Source organism: Pediculus humanus, genomic scaffold, assembly GCF_000006295.1.
Source record: "Pediculus humanus corporis 1103172108221 genomic scaffold, whole genome shotgun sequence".
Classification (NCBI taxonomy): Eukaryota; Metazoa; Arthropoda; class Insecta; order Psocodea; family Pediculidae; genus Pediculus; species Pediculus humanus.
The window spans coordinates 63234-83840 of record NW_002987791.1 but is presented as its reverse complement, the minus strand read 5'-3'; the positions used below and the strand labels follow the sequence as shown (position 1 = coordinate 83840).

Sequence of the window (20607 nt, the reverse complement as noted above, 5' to 3'; positions counted from 1 at the left end):
TTTGTTTTCTCCCCGTTGGATTCATCGCCGCGTGGTGGTTACCCAATTATCGTGAAAATTTTTCTTTTTTTTAAAATTTTTTCGTTATCGTAAAAAGATGGGTTTGATTACAAAAAAAACATTTGCTCTTACGATCAGCTTAGATTTAAGATTCGTAACTTTTCGTAGGGAAAAGGTTTTTTTTTGGCCGTTAATGAGTTATTGTTTGTAATTATGCTGTCGTGGGAAAGAATTGGAAAATTAGAATTTGAATTTATTATTATTATTATTATTATTATTATTAAAATATTTTTGTTTGTTTATAAAGTAAAACGAACAACCGCCTTATTAACCGTCATTATTAATATTATCATATTTTTGTTTTTGTTTTTTTTTAAATAATCGATTTTTCCTTTCGAGATTGTTTGTCGTTCTCGTTGATAATCCAACCATTTCTGCATAATTTCAAAAAACGGAAGTGACAACTCCCTAAATTAAATTGTTGACATACATTTAAAAAAAAAAATGACAATTTCAAGTCGGTTATAATGATGATAATATTAGTTTTTGTTTCGATAAATAAAAAGGAAAATTTTCTTTTGCCACGTTTTTTCCTTTTTTTGGGATTCCGCATTCGGTTTTTTCATACAGGTATCGATTTCGTAATTTTTGGTAACAACTAAGGTATTAACGTTTCATTTCGCAAAGGGTGTAGGTACGTTCGAATTTTTTTTTTTTTTTTAAATTGATTATTTTTTACTATTTTATCGGTGCGAATTGTATAATTTGCAACGTGGAATTTAAATTATCTATGTCACATTCTAGAATATAATAATAATAATAATAATACAAATTAGATTAAGGAAAAAACGAAATAATAAATAAATAAAAAAATTGCACTAGCGCGTTGTTGTTGTTTTGAATAAAAATAATGATAATGATAATAAATTTTTTTATTTTCGCTTGTGTAACAAATTCGTGATGAAATTATTAAAAAAAAAACATATTTATATTGCAAGATTTAAATTATTTGTAATTGAACGGGGGGGGGAAGTGTTTTTTTTTACGCGTGTAAGAAGAATGCAAAAATAATGATAATAACTAATATATATATATATATGATTCCGTGCAAAAAAAATTACGTAAAATAAATAATAGATTTGGAGAAGGGGGGAGAGAGAGAGAGAGAGAGAGAGAGAGAGAGAGAGAGAGAGAGAGAGAGGAGAGGGAAGAGGGAGAGAGAGAGAGAGAGAGAGAGAGAGGGGAGGGAAGAGGGGAAAGGTTTTCGTTCGTTTATCCAAAAAAATGATTCGATTCGTACCACTCGAGGTTTTTTTTTTTTTTTTCGTAATTAATAATAATAATAATAATTTTTTCTTTTTTTTAATTTTTAATAACGGAATAATTTAACAAAAGAATGTTTTATATTAGTTTGTTATAATCCTCTCCTCTTTTTTAAATCTTTCACATGTGTCACGTCGAATGTGATCTGACGAAAAAGAAAAACAAATTTTTTATTTCGTATGCAATTGTTGTGAGACGACATATTTTTTTAAAACGTGCTTTACCTCAACCATTTCCGATTATATGCCTATTAATTAATGCCTTTTTTTTATTTTCTTTCTGGAACCGCTGGAACCCCCCCTCCTCCCGTTTGTTTCGTTAAACAGTGGCAGGCAAACATCGGTGAAGATTTTCATTTATTAAATTTTCCAAAATTATTATTACGCCCAATTTTTTTTTTCAAACAAATTCACGAAGTCGTCAGAAATTATAATTTTTTTTTTGTTTGTTTGAAGAACGCAAAGCCTAATTTTTAGTTTGTCTTGCCAAAATAACTCGAAGGCAAATTAAGTTGCTAAAACGAATATTCGCATACCGAAAGCAAAACATTAGAGGTTAATGAAAGGGTTTAAATGAGTGAGAGAGAGATAAAAACCAGAATTTAATCTTTTGTTTCGTGATGACGAACCTTAAAAAAAAAAAACAAAACCTGATGTGCAACATTTAATTTTGATAAAGTACTCGTTCCTGACTACTTCCTGCTTGCTCGCTAAAAAAAAAAAAATTCGTACCTGATTTTTGTGACAAATCAATTCACACGATCTAAAACTTTTTTTTTTTTTTTTTTGTGAATATTTTAATTATTATTATTATTTTCTCATTACACGTCAATCGTGGCATAAGACGATGTTGTTTAAAAGGGTAAAAAAAAAAAATTGCGGGAGTTTTGATTTTGTCAATAATATCCATAATGAAATTTTTTTCTTTCATCCATGATGTTTACCGTCTTTCTTTTTTTTCGTATGTAGAAAAAAACGATTTGGGTCCAAAGACTAAGAAATAACAAATGATAAAAAAATATGGGGTAGGGAGTGGGAGTGGGAGGGGGCCTTGGTTTCGACCGCGTTTACAACGATGCTTTTATAGTTTTTTTTTTTATATTTTTATGAGTTTTCTGACCTAGGTTTTTGTTGACTATCTTGCAAATTATTCAGGTTTATAGTTTTGTCTTGGATATTTATACTTGCCGAAATTATTTAATTTTTTTTTTTTTCAACTTCTTCATGTGATATGTGAATGTTTATGGTTCTTATAAATGAGTACCATTTTACCATAAGCTAGGTTTAGAGAGAGAGAGAGAAAGAGAGAGAGTTAAACAAAGACATCTTTTGTATTATTATTAATATTAATAGACGATTAAGGGAAATTTTCGTGAAATTCACCCGAATAATTATTAATTAAAAGGCGAAAAATGACGGACAGGGTTCTTCTCAACCTTTACCACCTACTACCTACTATCACTATTACCAGGTTTTAGGTTCAGTTTCCTTAAAATTGATTCCCAAAGTCTCTGTGTTTTAGCAGATTCTGTAAGCTCGATTTTTGTTTTTTTTTTTAGTATTTGCGGTATTTACAATCGAAATGAACTTTAGCGTTATGAGTAGTAGATGGAGAAAACTGGTTTTTGTTGCAGTATTATTATTATTATTATTTTGGTTTCGACCGACATAAAACCAAGATCGAAATCAATAACGGCACAAGTGTTGTAAATACGTTAGAAATAATCAAATTTTCTTCCTATCGTTTTTTTTTTTTATTTTAATTTTTTTTTTTTTGATTTAAACGGTTTTGCGAGAAATTCATTCGCGAAAAGGTCTCTTAACTTTACGTACCAAAAAGAGAGAGAGAGAGAGAGAGAAATCGGTGTTATACCGCATTCTTCTTACGATATGCTAACATTTATTTAATTTTTTTTTTTTTTTTTCATCTCTTCATCGGAATTATCTGACTTTGATTGACGTGTAACGGGTGTTAAGGCATGCACGTTAAACCTCGCGGTTGTTTGTAACCTTTGACCCTTCCCCCTCCCCTCCCACCATTCGAATAAATAAATAAGGAAATGTTTGTTATGAGTTATTATTTATTGATTCGTTAGGTGAAAATTTCAAAAAATTTATATTAGTCTTTTATAATTTTTTTATAAATTAATAATAATAATCATTTGTTATAATAATAAATTGTTATCGAGTAAACGATGAAAAATTTGAACTTGGGGGGACAGTGGGGGGGGATTAAGCCTTTAAATGAGAATTTAAAGTGTTTCTCTTTATTTTACGTAATTATAATCACTTTTAATGCGTTAATTAATTAATTAAATGAATAAATATCGTGACGTCACATGTTAATTTTCATTAATTTGTGCGTGTGTGTGTGTGTGTGTGCGCGTGCCGTTTTTTTTGTATTGGAAAGGTTTTGAAAGTAATTTTGAACAATTGTTATATATATATATATGAATAATGTTTGATTAAATAGTTATTCGAAAATGAATCGATGGGCGTGACGCCATTGTTTTGTTTTTTTTTTTTGTAATGGCATTTTATGATAATTTGATTAGAAAATTTAAAACCATCACCAGGAGTAATTTCCTTTTTTTAATATTTTTCGGGAGTGGGAGGGGGCGGAGGAGGAGCAGGAAATTGTTGTATTATTTATTTTAAACGATTTATATAAAAATATTTTTTAAAAAATTATAATTCAACGTCATTCTTTTTCCATTTTAATTTACGTGTTGTTGTTGTTGTTGATTAAAGTTGCCCAAAGGCATCGATTGTAAAATTGTACAAATCGTTTGTTGTTGTACAACACGAAGCATCGATCGAGTTTTTTTTTTTTTTTGCCATGTCGTCGTTGGCGTTTTTATACGTCACCGAGAGAGTGTGTGTGCTGGTATCGTGTGCCAAATTGGCACGGATAGACACACACACACACACACACATATCTATAGTACAATGATTGCAAAAAAAAAATTTTTGGTTAATTGCGAAAATGTTTTCGTTATCACCAATTTCTTTTTTGTTATGTCAATAACGTCGATTTGATATTTAAAAATAATAATAATAATAATAATAATAATTTTTTAATTGTTTATTAATCGAATGGACTTTGTATTAAAGGGTAATAAATATCCCTATAATTATTATTATTATTTTTTTTTTGGATAAAAGATCCATCTTGTTATTTTTTAGCTTCTCTCTCTCTCTCTCTCTCTCACACACACATAAATTTAATTTTTTGTCATTGTCATGTCTCAAGCAGTAGGTGAGGAAATTTCGAATCAGTCGAAAGCGTGTAAATAACTGATAATTAGGAAGAGAAGGGGGAAGGGGTCGTAAAATTTGATTTTTTTTTTTTAAATGAGTGATAGTGAAATAATTTAGTATTAAAAAAAAAAAAACAATACAATCGTTAGAAAATGTGAAATAATAATAATTATGTCAAATAATTGCGAATCATCAAGGTCTTTTAACAAAAAAAAAAAAAAATGACCTCATAATAATAAGGCTTGAAAACGCGCGCGCGCGCACACACACACACACACACACACAACCACAGGTTTAATACTGTAATGGATTAAAGGTGCCCCCCCCCTCACCGCGAATTTTTTTTAGTTTCTTTCTCTCTCTTTTGTTTTCCGGCATCTGGTAGATATATATAAAGTGCGCAAAAAGTTTACACTTGTACTGTTACAATTTTTTTGCGCTATTTCTTATTTAAAATATCGATTCGAATACGGCAAGAAATAACATGTCGGTTGTGTTTTGGAAAATTAAATTTTCTTCTTTTTTCTTCTTCGCATGCCATCATTTTGATTTTTAAATCGAGTCATCGTGAAATGTTTTTCAACTTAACAACTCCACAGTAATTACTTTTACTGTAATTTCATATTGTTGTTGTTTAGTCTACATTGAAAAAAAAAGGGTTTTTAAAAAGAAGTTTAATATTTATATTAAATATCATTTTTCCTTTTTGATTTTATTAATTTATCGATCAGTCGATAATCGTTCGATCGATCGATCGATCAATCGAATTTTTTTTTTGTTGCCGTTGGTTAAAATAATTAATATTTGAAATAACGTTTTTCTCTCTCTCTCTCTTTTTTTAAAGTTTACTAACCGCAAATTGTTTTTTTTTTTTTTTTGCGGTTAAAATTCTTCCCAAATAATATATCGTTCGGCTATTTAAAAAAAAAAAAAAATGGCCGCTCGTTGACGTTAATAATAATAATTTATGTAATTATGTTGATACACCTCTGAAAATCGATGCCATTTTTTTTCCAATTATTGTAGTTAAATGTCGCCCTTTTAATGGTTTTCTCTCCTCCCCTCCCCCCAAATTAATTATTATTTCGTGTGATTTTTTTTTTTAAATATATATCGATGTCGAAAGTTTTTGCTAAGTTATATATATATATACGAAGTCAATTCATCTCCTTTCTCTTTTAATTTAATATTAAAAAATAGTGGCATTAGATAAAATTTGTAACACGTTTCGAAACATTTGGTATCTTGTTGTTGTTGTTAAAAAAAAAAAATTAATTTTAACGCACGAAAAAAAATTTTTGTTTTTGTTTTGCAAAAGCCACGTGGAAATTTTAAAATGTTTCAATCGTGGTTTGGTGTTTCAGGAGAAAAAAAAAAAAATCAAAAGTTTCAAAACAAATTGTCAATTTACCGCCGTTAATTATTTATTTAATTAAAACTATTACATGAGTTTTTGTTACGATAAAAATGCCTTTATTTTAAATAACGGTTTTTTTTCTATCAGGTGATTCTGCTGCTACGTCATGAAGACAAAGAAGACGAATTGAAAAAGGAAGAAAAGTTTTTCCACTCAAAACTCTTGGATTCCAATTCATGAAAAATGTGGTACGAAAATGGTAAGTTTAATATAAATTTAATTTTATTAATTTAAATTTAAAAAACTCGCGAAATTTATTTTTAAAAAATTTTTCTTTACAATAATGGCGAATAATCGAATCTTTTCAATATGTCGTCGTAAAACGGTTAATTGACCCGCGCGAGTCGGCCGTGATGTGAGAAAACATGAAATTTGCACATTTATTTTCATCAATGATAACAATCTCGGGTTTTGTGTGATGGTAAATGATAACATTTGTGTCGAACAGCTGATTTAATGTAGTATTGGTCAAAATTTGATTTTCAACTAGAATTTTCCGGGTCCTTTGTTTCCCTTTTATTAGTGTCAAATTCAAATGGGAAATGGGATTCCCCCCCGATGACTCTCATTAAAAATAAAATTAAGGTACCCGCGTCGTCTGCTAATATTTTTAATACAATCAAATTATTTTAGAGGGTTGGAAAAACAAGAGAAAAGGGTTGATGAGTTTATTTTTGGCGGTAATCGGACATTTAAATCAAAAAAAGTTGATGGATTTGAATAAAATTTTGCAATCGTGAATCCTAAATCGTTAGGGTACCTGATGATTCAATTGCCAGGTTTTTTTTTTTTTTTACTAATCGTAATGCAAAACACATCGGATCGATTAGGTAATGAGACACAAATCTGGATTTCAATCTGGATTTTTGTTTAAAAGTAAAAAAAAAAAAAAAAAATTGGAATTAAATTTGAATTTTTCTTTTCGAGAGAGAGAGAGAGAGAGAGAGAGAGAGAAACTAAAAGTTTAGGTCATTAAAATAAAAACAATTTTTTTTTTTTTTTATCTCAAATGAAATTTATTTAGTTTTTCCAACGATGGCGTCACAGAGACCCGCACACACACCATTAAAAATGACTAACTACTAACTAACTTTTTTTTTTTTTTTTTTTTTAATATCAATATGCACAAAATTGTTTGTTTGTTTACTTTTTCCCGCGTATACGTCACGATTGTTTTGTTTGTTTGTTTGTTGCGTTTTACAAAATGTGTTTGTTTTGATTTAGTTTTTTATTATTGTTATTATTATTATTATTTGTCCGAATCGTTTTTTCGTATTTGGTTTTTTTTATACGAAATCGTTATGTAATTTATTTTATTTTAATGATTTTTTTTTTTTACGTTGGCAATTTTTTTTTTTTCGAAGTTGGCACGTTGTGTGTTCCATTGCCTCCTCGACGAATCATCATTCGTATAAAAAAAAAAAAGGATAAAATTTTCCTGTTTTGTTACATTCATAACCTGCTTATCGATTGTAATTTGTTTTTAAGGTCACATGGACTTTACAAAAAAAAAATGAGCAACAAGTTTTTTACCCCCTCCCCTCCCTCCCTCCCTTCCGAAAGGATAAGGGGTTGTTTTTTTTTTTAAATGTATTCGACCCAAACCTACGTACTTACGTATGTTGTAAAATTTTTATTATAATATCATCCCTTAAAATTTTATTTCAAGGTTAAAAAGGTTTTTTTTTTCAAAAATTTTTACCCCAGTTTTGTTTGCCTAGGGGATGAGAGAATTTTTTCTCTCTCTTTTGAATCGTTGGTTCTCTCTCTCTCCGAACCGAACAAACAACAATCTTTGCACGCAGTCTTTAACATGTTTCGTTTTGTTATACTACTTGATTTTTTTAATTTTAACAACCGTTAAAATTTTTCTGATCGTTTTTTGTTTAAATATTTGAAATTTGCTTATCCAAAAAAAAAAAAAAATTGGTTTTGTTTATTAATTTATTATTATTATTTTTTTTTAACGTTTGACGAAAACTTTCAAAAAAAAAATCGTTTTTTTTTTTTTTAAATGAATGTAAAAAAAACGACGCGCACGCGGTTGGTTGGCTTTTCTAGAAATTTCGAGAATCGCGAAAAATTCACGATGACGTTTTCACAGGTAAATTATTATTATTATTATTATTATTAATTGTTTGTTTGTTTGTATTTATTATAAAGGATTTGGTAGTATCTCGTAGGATTTTAATAAGTTAACTAATTTTTTTTCATACTTGACGTTTATTAAAACTCGAATATTTCGTTATTGAAGAAGCAGATGTTTGTTTTCTCTCTCTCTTTCTCTTTCTCTCTCTCTCTCTCTCTCTCTCTCTCTCTCTCTCTCTCTCTCTCTCTTTCTCTTTCTCTCTCTCTCTCTCTTTCTCTCTCTCTCTCAAATTCTCTCTTTCTTTCTTTCTAAGTTGTTCGTGTAAATTTCGATTTTATTTTTTTTTTTTTTTGCGCATAAATCGGTGCCATTAAAATAAATTATTTAAATAATAATAATAATAATGAGATAAATTTTTATTTATTTATTTATAAAGTTTTAAAATGAACGTTGATTATATTCTTAAATTGTTGATGGGAAAAAAAAATTTATTTATTTATTTTGTTTAACTGGACGTGATTCTAACGAAAAATGAAATTTTTTTTTTATTATTTCCGTTTTCTTTTTCTGTTTTGAATAAAATTTTGACCTTTTTGTAGAGGGAACACACGTTTTCAACATAAAGTTCGTAAAACTAGTAGGGAACCAAAACATAATAATAATAATAATGATAAAATCGTTTTTAAAAAAACACTCGTGGATTTTTTTTTTTTGTTAACTCTCGTTTAAAAATTCAATTATTTTATATTATCGATATAAGAGATTTTGTGTTCGGCCTCGTTGTCCCCCCCCCCTTCTTCCCCCTCCTCCACTCGTTTCCAGGCACGATTTGATATATGTAAATAATAACAAAAATTTTGTGACGTCATAACAACAACAACAACAACAACATAATTCATTTTCTCGCTGTTGTTGTTATTTATATGAGCGCATTTTTTTTGTATTTTTTATTTTTTATTTTTCTCACGAGCAGATGTGAAAAAGATGCGAAAGAGGCGGGAAATGTGCGTGTGTGCGTGTGTCAAATTTTAAATTTTAAATCATTTTTGATAAATCACCGTTTAAAGACGAATTAAAAAAAAAAAAAAAAACCTTTGGGTGATGGGGAGAAACAACCTATTCGAAAATTTTGTCATTTTTTTACCTTTTTTTTTTTGTGGTTGTTGTATCGGTTAAAGATTAAAATTTGTTAATATTTCAAAATACGTGTGATGGATTCCTTTGTCGTTCGAAAAAAAATAAATAAATAACGGTTTTTTTTGTCTTTCCTTTGGCGCGCGATTTTCCTTTTTCGAATTTTCCACTTTCGTTCATTTCGAAAACAAATTTAAAAAAAAAAAAAAAATTGAGGATTAAACAACAGTTTTATTTACAACCGATCGATTTCTACTTTATCGAAATTCAAAATTATTATTATTATTATTATTATTATTTTTTATCCATGGTCGTTACGTCATCAAAAGGAAAATTTATGCTTTTCGCTATGAAATTTTTCATATATTTATGTAGATATTTATTTATTTTTATTTTTAAAAGGAAAAAAAATATTATTTTTACATCTGGTTGTTGTTGTTGTTTTGTTTTCCTTTTTTTTTGTCTTTCTTTTTTTACCATTGATGAAGACATCACGCTATTTCGTATTTTATTTCATAATCATTATTTAAAAAAGAGAGAGAGAGAGAGAGAGAGAGAGAGAGAAACATTGCGACATATATCCTCCTTGGTTGTTTTTCTTATTTCCTCTCTTTCTTTTTTTCCAACCCTTTTGGAAATTGAAAAAAAAAAGCCTACTTAATACTACTATTGGCAGCCTTGGGTTTTTTTTTTTTTTTTCTTTTTCCTTCTCCCTTTTGTAAATACTCCTTACCCAAACGTAGGTAAAAAAAAAAAAAGAAGAAGAAAAGAAAAAAAATTGTTAAACGGTTTTAAATTCAAATTTTTTGTCGTCGTTTGAAGATTAAAGGAGGGTTCGAATAAAAGAAAAAAAAAAAAAGGAAAAAAAACTTTTTTGCCAGGTGGTCGAATCCCAATAAAAAAGAGTGAGAGAGAGAGAGAGAGTTTTGGTATTCTATTGAAATTAAAAATCTTTTTAGTTTTTTTTAATTTTCTTTTTAAAAAAAAAAAAAAAAAAAAAAGATTATTATAATACGTTGTTTTGTAATTTGCACCCGGTTTTGTCATTAACCCCTTTGGAAATAATAATAATAATAATAATAATTATTATTATTATTATTATTGTTTTTGAATTAAGAAATGAAAAACGTTCAAGAATCGAAGAGTAGTTTGTAAGGTTGTGTAAATGGATACTTTACGAAATGAGGGGAAATTTAAAATGTGTGTGTTGGCTAAACTGCTAGTTTTTCAAAAAAAAATCACGACCGGTCCGACTTTGTAAAAAAATAAAGATGGCCCCCTTTTAAAAAAAAAAAATTTCAAGAAATTTAAAGAACAATTTTACTTAGGCAACGTGTCGATTGTCCGTTGACAAGCAGACGACAAAATTGAAAATGATTGGAAAATGGCGAATAAGAAGAGAACATTTATTGTTCCTTTGTGATGCGTACGAGAGATTTCATCTTTTTTTTTCCTCTCCCTCCACACCCTCAGCCCCCCGATGAGAACGTCACAAATTTTAATTTATTTTTTCTTTTTTCAGTTCGGATTTGCCAATCATCATCATCATCATCATGATCGTCATCAGCTTTTATTTACAACAATGACGTTGTTTTTCAAAATAAATTGTTTACCACGTACGCATATGTTGTGTTTGTACGTGCGGTGATTCCTTTTTTTTTGTGAAAACTGGAAGTTGGACCTCGTGCACCCAAAATTGGTATCAAAAACGAGGAGCAAGCGAGAAGGGCCTTGTGGTGGGTTTTTTTTAAACTTTTGGGGCCAGCTGCCGATTTTTTGGTACCTTCGCCATATGCCCCGAACGACCTGGCCTTTACCACCTGGCGATCTAAGCACAAATATGTATTTTACTCGCAGTCAAGTTTTCGTGACGATGAGTATACTCGCACAATAAACACATCGGAGCTCGTGTTAGGTGTATGAAGTGCTGAAGAAACGTTTTGGGTATTTAAATTCGACGCGGATGAAAGTATCGAAATTCCCCAAGGGTGAGTTTATTTATTTATTTTTTGTTTTGTTTTTATACGGATGAGAAATTTCTTAAGTGACGTCATCCATTTCGCTCATAATACCGTGAACATTATGCAGTAAATCTGGAGGAATCGTTTTGGAAATCAATATGGCGTCCCATTGCAGATTTTTACCCCCCAAAAAATTAACCGTCACGTGACGACCACCTTAACACGTTGTTTATAAACCATTTTTTCCTGTTTTTTTTTCTATATGCATTTTTACGAAGGGGGGAAAAGAGTTCGGATGTGCGCGGAAATAGGGTTATTAGAAATTTCCAATTTTGTTTTAAACAATTTTTTTGGATTCGAAAAGAATGAATAGGAAAAAACGTGTCAGCCGGTTCGCGTAAATCTGTTGGGAAAAAATTACTGGTTATTTTAAAAAATGAAACCGAGACGGGGGGTTGTTTTATCGCGTTTAAGTGGTTATTTAATTTTTTTTTTTTTTTTTTGGGGTCACACAAATCTACATAACGGATGTTAAAGTAGTAGTTGTCAGGTAAAAAAAAAAAGTTTAATTTTCTAAAAGGAAAAAAAAAAATTTATTTATTTTTAACACCTGCTTGATTATGACCGCGAGTTCTTTCTAACGTCGTCTAATTCCACGTTTTATTTATTTTTTTTTCTTCTTCCGGAGTTTTCCATTTAAGTTTTAATCCAACCGTTAAATTGGCTAACCGAAGAAACTTATTTATTTATTTATTTTTTACTTTTCTACTTCCACGCTAAAGTTCAGTTCATACGGGCAAAGTGAGTTTTCTATTTAAATCTAAATTTTTTTGTAAATTTTAATCGAATCGACGTCATTATTTATTGCGTTCGATTGATCGATTGTATCGAATAACGATACGAAATTTTCGTCGTGTCATAAAAAAAAATGGCGGGGAGTAAACGAAACGAACGAACGGTTTTAACGGATTTCTCAGCGTTCGGAGAGAGGAAGATCTTTATTATTTTTTTCTATTCGTTTCGTTTTAGGAAATTTATCTGCGAGGGGGGGGAAATACCTATAATAATAATAATAATAATATTCGATCGATTTTTAAAAAATGGCACGCTAATACGCATGTGTTCACATGAAATAATTTATTTGATCATTGAACCATTTTTTTTTTTAAAACTCGTTTGCTTATTATTATTATGCTTCTTTTTTTTCTCTCTCTCTCTCTCTATCCAAGGAGAAGGACATTTAAGTTTAATGATCCTTTTGTACCTGGAAAAAAAACCCGAGGGGAAATTTTTTTTTTTTTACTCGTTGTAAATTAAATGGTCGACGTTAAGCTGTTTGTATTTTCTTTTTTGAAAAGTTGACGTTCAAACTTTTTTTTGTCAAAAAAAACTTATTTTGAATGATAATAATAATAATAATAATAAAGGTTTGAAATGACAAAAAAAATGATAATAATAATACTAATGTGTGAAAATAGAATTTTCCTTTAAATTTTTTTTTTTGATTTGATCTCATTGTTAGTTTCAAACGGTTATTTTTATATGCGTGGATGATTTTATTATTATTATTATCCTAAATCATTTGATAATCGAAACGATTTGTTTTGTTTTGTTTTCGGGAGAACGTGTCAATAGAAAGATTTAAAAACATTGTTTTGGTACGAGTTTCGTTATGTCGTAAATAATCAACAGTTTGTCGCCAATATGCGTATTTTATTAACGAGACATTTTTTTGTTGTTGCGGAAATATGAATTTAAATTTAATAATTTGTAAAATGATATTAACGATTGAAATGCCGCCTGTTGATTATTATTATTATTATTATTGTTTTTCGAAGGAAAACGTTCGCCATCTTTTTTTAATGTTTTGCTTGTATAGATATATACGTACGCACGGATTGTAGAATGAAAACGGTCGGAAATGATGCCAAATGTGACGAAATGAAAAGAAAAAAAATGTCGGTAATTAAAGTGTAATAAAATAAATAATAATAATAATAATTATAATCGCGTCGCATTGTGTGTCCTGCTTAACCGGAGTATTTGCCCTGAATTATTAAAAAATATTTTTTTATTTATTACCTGGAGAGAAAATAATGTGATGAAAACAAACAATTTTTATTTCACCACCATTTTCACCACCACCATCCCCCCTTGCAACCAACCACCCTCGACCTTGAAAAGAAAAAAACATTTACAACTTTTTTTTTTTTTTTTTTTTTTAATTTCAGGTAAAAATTTATTTTTGAAAAAAAAAAAAAAAAGAAACCACCGGATGAATGTCAAAAACGAAATTTGAAGTTTTATTATTATTATTATTATTATTATTATTATTATTATTATTCTACAAACTCTTCGAAAAGGTTTCAATTAGTTTGGAAGAAGAGAAGAGAAGAAAAGAAAAGAAAGGAAATTATATTTGGATGAGTTTTTTTTGGTAACAAAAAAAAAATAGACATTTGAATAAGTATTGAGAGAAAGAGAGAGAGAGAAACAAAAGATAGAGAGAGAAAAAAAAGGTAAGCTTATTTTTACTTTTAATTCAAAAAAAAAAAATGAATGAGAAGATGGAACGTTTAAAAAGAAAGAAAAGAAAAGAAAAAAAGGAAAACGGTCGGATTTCTATTGTGAAATAACTAAGAAAACGCGCACGCGCACAAAAGGTAGGAAAAATTCTATGAAAAATCTACCCCCTCTCCCCCCCTCTATCTATCACTCTCTTTATCTCAATAAAAGATTTATTTAAATCTTCATCTCACATTTCGTGTTTCCCCCCTCACCTCTCCGCTCCCCTCTCGAAACCATCCCCTTATTGTTAGAAGGAGGGGGAAGGGGCGGCGTAAGGTACGAAAGATAAACGTAGTGGTTAAAAATCTACCTGAAATTTTCCAGGTAATTGTTATCATCATTATTATTATTATTATTACAAAGGACATAATCGTTTCTCCATAAGCTAAATTTGCAAAAAAAAAAAAAAATTTTTTTCTTAAATGACCATTTGCGAAATTTGACCAAAAGGGCGACCGATTTTTCTTTTTTTTAATATTTAGCAGAAAAAAGGCTTATTGTGTTTGTCTGTTGTTTGTTTGTTTGTTTGTTGGACAATTGTATCTCTTTTTTTTTTTTTTTCAACATTTCTTTTCCCCTCTCGCAAATTTTTTTTCATTTTCTTATTCAGTTGTTCGTCGGACTCACGGATGATTGGTCGGAAAATTTATTTATTTAAAAAAAATTGGTCACGTGATTGTGTGTGTGATCCTTTTTATTTATTTTTCTTTTAGTTTTTTTAGTCATTCGTTGTCGTTTGAAGTTTGTGTAAGGTTGGTATTAATTTTTTTTTTTTTTTTTTTTTAAAGTTGTCCAAATATAGTTGACATGGTCGTGTATAGTATGGCGAAATAATTGCAAAAGGCACGCGCGTGCGTTATTTTCGGTTCGTCATTTGCCAAACGTGTTTTTTTTTAATATATATATAAATTATTATTATCATTATTATTAATAACCGCGCTTTATAATCTGCTATAAAAAAGCCGTAAAAAAAAGCAAAACGTTATTCATTTATTTATTATTATTATCATTATTTTTTTATTCGATTACGTAATTTAATTATTAAATTTCCACGGGAATGCACCGTGAATAATTTGTATTAGACTGCGTGCGTGTGTGTGCGCGTGCTTGCGTGTAAATTTTAATTTATTATAATAACGTAAATTGTGTAATTGTTCGCCATTTTTTTTTTTTAATTTTAATAACGACGGCTTTCGTTTGAATTTTTCGCGACAAATTTCCCTTTTTGAATATTATTCCATCGTTTGATATTTACACGACGTTTCATTCTCAAAGTGATTTGAAGTGTCGAAGGTCACGTGGGCTTTAAAACATTTTTAAAAAACATTAAGGTACCGAAACGTCACTCATACCTTAAATTAATAATAATAATAATACCAGTCGTTGTCGGGGCGTGTGATACATTATATTAAATGGTAATCATTTAAGGTGGGTCTCCCGGAGCACGCTTTACTCATTTTATCGGCTTTGTTTTAAAGTTATGGAAGCCAAATAATAATGATAATGATAATAGTTGGTGAAATGTGTTTTGATTTTTAATTTAATTCATTATTTGGCAAGGATTGTATTAAACGCTTATGAAATATATAAATTATTGTTTTGTTTTTTTAGATTCGAATTGAGAAATAATAAGAAGGATAATATTTAAGGATATATACCTTTGGATGGCTCGTGACCGGTGGCAATATTTAAATATATTATATAATATTGCACTTGTCCCGGCCTATCTGGAGTGGAATCATAACATCTTCTTCCTCGGGATCTTTTTATCTTAACTTAGAAAGAAGAAATATAACACCGAGAGCTAAGAGTGGAGGCCGAGTCATTTGCAAACTATGCATTTAATTATTGATCATATTGCACTTGTCCCGGCCTGCTTTCTTGCTCACGTTCAACGGACTATTGCCAAAGGAAAAGGGTATAAGACAAAGGTAAAGAAATATACACTTTAAATTATTATTATTATTATTTATTTTAAGTAAACTTTTATTTAAATTGTAGGCACGGTGAACGGGATTATGACGTCATCGTCGACGTCACTCTGAGTAAGAAAGCATCATTCCGGATAAAAGGAAGCAGAAGACAAATTTGTGTTATTAATTTTGTATATTAAGTTGGTTCAATTAAATTTATTATTATTGTCGTTTTTTTTATTTTTATTAGTTATAAACGGATGAAAGATTTTATTATTTATTTTGTTTTGACGGCCACACTTCCGGTTTTATTATTTAAACGTATCGATGATAAATTTTTTATTTTATTTTTTGATAAATAATATTAAATGAAATGTCGTGGCATTAATAGTTTTATTTGTTTTATATTTGGTTGATGGTAAATAAATTTTGTAAACAAGAGATTCGTGGCGTTAGACACACAGTCGTGGCACTAAGCTTGCAATTTTGCATATCGTGCATACTTTCAATGAATTATATGAAGTAAATGGATGCATAATGTGTTTGTAAATGAATTAATTCGTTTTTAAATAGTTTTTAACGTTTATTTTTATTTATTTAACAATTATTTGTGTTCGTTAGTGTTATTTTTATAATTAAGAATAATTTTTAATAATTTACAGTACATCATACGTTTAAACTGTTGAAAGATATTTTATTGTATGTTTAATTTAGTAATGTTAAACGTAATAAATCTTTTTTTTATGTTATATTTGTGTTGAATTTTTCTTTCAAATACATAAAACTATCTCTAAATCCGTAAACTTTGTTTCAAAAAATTGTACCCAACTGTAAAAATCAACATTTTATTTCCTTTTTGTATTATGATATTGTTTCATTTTGGACCAAAAACCGTATGAAATAAAAATAATAATCATTTATTATAACTTATATATAAAAATAAAATACTAACAAAAAATAACTAATAAAAATTATTACCTAATTCCTTTAACGAAACGTCATGGCCATATAAAAATATATTTTCCGCCATAAAAATTATAAAAATTAACGCATTTTTTTCAAATTGCAACGTTTTTACGATTAAATTTTTATTTATTCTACAAAAAATTAAATAAAATTATTATTATTATTATTAATTACAATACGGTAATATTTATTTAATAATAATTATTATTATCGATGTTCGTTAGAGAATTTCATTTTTTATTTACATTTAACGGTTTTAATTTAAATTTTTTTTCGACAAGGCTGTGATTTTTCAAATGGCGTCTCATAAGTAACGTAAACATAAAACTTATCGCGTTTTCAATCGAATTTTATTTATCGATTTGTTTCTTGTTTTTTTTTTTTTTTTAAATAAAAGTTAATAAATAGTTATTAAAGTTATTAATAATAAATAAATAAATAAATAAATCCAAAAGAAATGTTTTTTATGCATTTAAGCGGAATAAAAAAAAGAATAAGGAAAATGTTATTAATCTCGTAATCGTCTGCTGTGGAAATAATCCCGATTCAGTTTTTTTTTTTTTTTTTTTATTACCCTAACGTTTTTTTCCCCTTCCCAGTAGTGTTTCCGGTATAACGACTCAGTAATAAATCTTAATTAATTTTTTTTTTTAAATAATAAAAAGTCGTTAATATTGTTTATTAATAATAATAATAATAACCGCATTAAAATAATCATCAACATGGAGGTGTATTATTATTATTATTATTATTACTTAAGTAATATTATTGATTATTTAATAATAATTATTGGAGTAAATTTTTTAAAAAAAGTGCAACGAAATAGAAAAAGATGGAAAATTTAAAAGGAAAAAACCGTTACAACAAACATGCGTGAGGATACAAAAAAAAAAAAAATTTTACTAAATTTTCATTGGATAAACGGTTGTCCGTATTTCTTTTTTTTTGTATTTTATTCCGGAATCCTCAGGTGAAAAGGCTACCACAGAAATCAGACGAAGTTTTTCCAACGATACGGAAACGCATCGAATAATAATAATAATAATAATTGTATTAATAATAATAATAAGAAAAACGACAGGAAAATTAATAAATAAATAAATAAATTGTTTGGACCTCCTGCCTTTAAGGTAAGTTTTTATTAATTTTATTTATATTTTTTTGATATTATTATTATTATTAATCGTCTAATGACACTTTTACTTAATGATAATAATAATAATTTAATAAAATCTAAAAATAATTTTTTTTTCTTTTTTACCTGTTTGTTCAGAAATTTTTTTTCTTTGTCATTTGTTTAACAAACGATATAAGGTCGACCGCTTTTTTGTTTGTAGTTGTTTTACAACAATTTTGTTTTTTTTTCTCGTTTGTTTGTTCGTTTGTTCCTTTACGAAGGTTTTCCGGTTTCGTTTTGTATATTTTCTTTTGTGATGTAAATCAAAGGGAGGAAAAGAAAAAAGGACATGAAAAAAAAAATTTTTATTTTTTTATTTTTATTGTTATTAGTATCAGGTAAAGGAAATAAAAAAAAAATCCGTTTTAAATTATTATTATTATTATTATTATTATTATTATTATTATTATTATTATTATTATTATTATTATTATTATTATTATCATTTTAGAAAAAAAAATTTAAATTTAAATTTTTTCGGGTATTTTTTTTTTTATAAATTTGCAAAAAAGAAAATTTCTTTCTCTTTCTTTTGTGTTTTTACTTATGGAAAAAAATCCGCCATTTTATTTATTATACATAAATAATAATAATAATAATAATAATAGAATGGTTTTCTAAAAAAAGGAAAATTTTTTCTTTCTATTATTATTATTATTATTATTAAATAATAATAAATTTTATTTCCGTTCCTTTTTTTCTTATTTTTTCTAGAAGGTTTTAAAATCTTTAAAATTAATTCTTATTTATTTTATTTTTCTTCTGCTTCATCTTCATCTTTGTCTTCTTCTTCCGACATTTTAATTTCGGTTTTTTTAATTCTTGTTTATTATAAAACACGGACAAAAACGACAAATTTTTTCTTCGTCTTTTAATTTATCCATTTTCCAGACAATTTTCCCTTCTTTTCCTATTTTACGGTTCACTTTTTGCAAAAAAAAATTTCATCAACTTCCGGTCTAATAAATAAAAATTCATTTTTACACCTGACGGTTAGAGAGAAAAAAAAGTAAGAAATAAAATCATCATCATTATTATTATCATTATTATCATCATTCGTTTCGTCGTTAAAAATTTTTCGAGTTGTTTTAAAATTAAATTATTAACTATTAAATAATAATAATAATAATAATAAAAGAGGGAGGGAGAGAGAGGGGGGGAGAAAAAAAAACAAATTTAAATTATTATTATTATTATTTTATTACGTTTTAACCTTTGAACTCTAAATTACAAATGACGTTTTTTTTTTAATACACACACACACACACACACACATTGAAAGTAATAAAAAATTTTCGGTCGTATCGTGAAAAACAAATATTATTATCATTATTATTATTTTTTTTACGTAGAGTTAATAATAAACGATTAGTTTAAGTAATTTTTCGTGTCAGAAGACTACACGATAAACTCCATGTTGTTATTATTATTATTATATTTACATAATTCTTTCTCTCGGAAAAAAAAATTAATTTGATTAATTACTATGAAAAACATTTTTTCGGCCTTCTCCTTCCACGTTATCATTTTTTTTTTTTTGACTTTCTCCTTCCACGTAATTTTTTTTTTTTTTTTGGTCTCATTATGTCCGTTTACGAATAATAAAAAAAAAAAATTATAAATTTATCAATTTGTTTTATTTTTTAATTAACAAACAAACAAACAAACAAACGACAAACGAATTTTTTTGAAAACGATTTCGCCACCAGTTAATGTTTAGCATATGGTAAAAATTTAAGGGCGTTAAATCATACGAATTGATAAGAATATATAAAACCGCAGAGATAACGTTTGTACCCCTCTCCCCTTCCGCCTCTCTCTCTCTCTCTCCACCCCCCAAAAAAATTGTTGTTTTAATTTAATTTTATTGTTATAAAATTTAAAAAAAAAAAGAAAGTTATTTAATAGATTTGTTGTTGTTGTTGTTATCAGTGCATAAAATAAAATGATAATTTAAATTTAAAAAAAAAAAATGGATGGAAAAACTTTTAACCGTGAAATTAAAACGAATTTTCTTTTACGTAAAAGTTTTTTAAAACAAAATGGACGGACGCGGAAAACTTGTGAGACATATAATCAATTAATTAACATTCACATTCTATTATTGCATTACTTGATTTTCCAATAATAATAATAATAATAATACTTGTAATTTTCCGTTCTTACACTTGAGATAACAAATTGTGTTAGAAAATTTTTTTTTTTTTTTTTTGGAAAATTTTGGAAAAATTATTATTATTATTATTATTATGTGAGTGAGTGAGTGAGTGTGATATCATGTTACGACCTAAGATGTTTTAAGTGTTTTTTTTTTGTTTGTTGTTTGTTTGTTTGTCGAATAGAATGATTGTATATCGAGTTATATATATTCGCATACATTTTTAGATTTTATTTCCTTTTATTATTATTATTATTATTATATTTTTACTCTCGGATTTTTGGTGTGGAGGCACGATGGAAAAGCGAAAACATTTATTATTATTATTATTATTATGTATTGTTATATTCGGTTCGTTCTTTATTTTTGTAAGTAATGAACAAGCACTTAAAACTATCACAAAACTAATATTAATAAACAAGAACTTATTACAGCTAGACTAAAAATCAAATGAACCGACGCCAAGCGGTGTAGCTTGCCTATATTACTTTGGTCTTTCGTCAGTCAACTGTTTCGAACGAGCAACAATGGGAACTAGCAAACACTTGCAAATAAAATAAAAGAAGGAGTCTTTAGAAGCTTCGCTTCTAAAGAAGAACAATTCGAGTTCGTCGCCAGTCTTTTGTTTATAAAAATTGAAA

General features: G+C 27.7%; 1 non-coding gene across 1 annotated transcript; it reads left to right on the top strand.

The window, feature by feature from the left end:
* Positions 1–15548: 15548 nt before the first annotated feature.
* Positions 15549–15643, top strand: Phum_PHUM450100. The gene has a single exon (XR_009833537.1). It is a non-coding gene; the product is annotated as a microRNA, putative (microRNA).
* The last annotated feature ends 4964 nt before the right edge of the window (positions 15644–20607 follow it).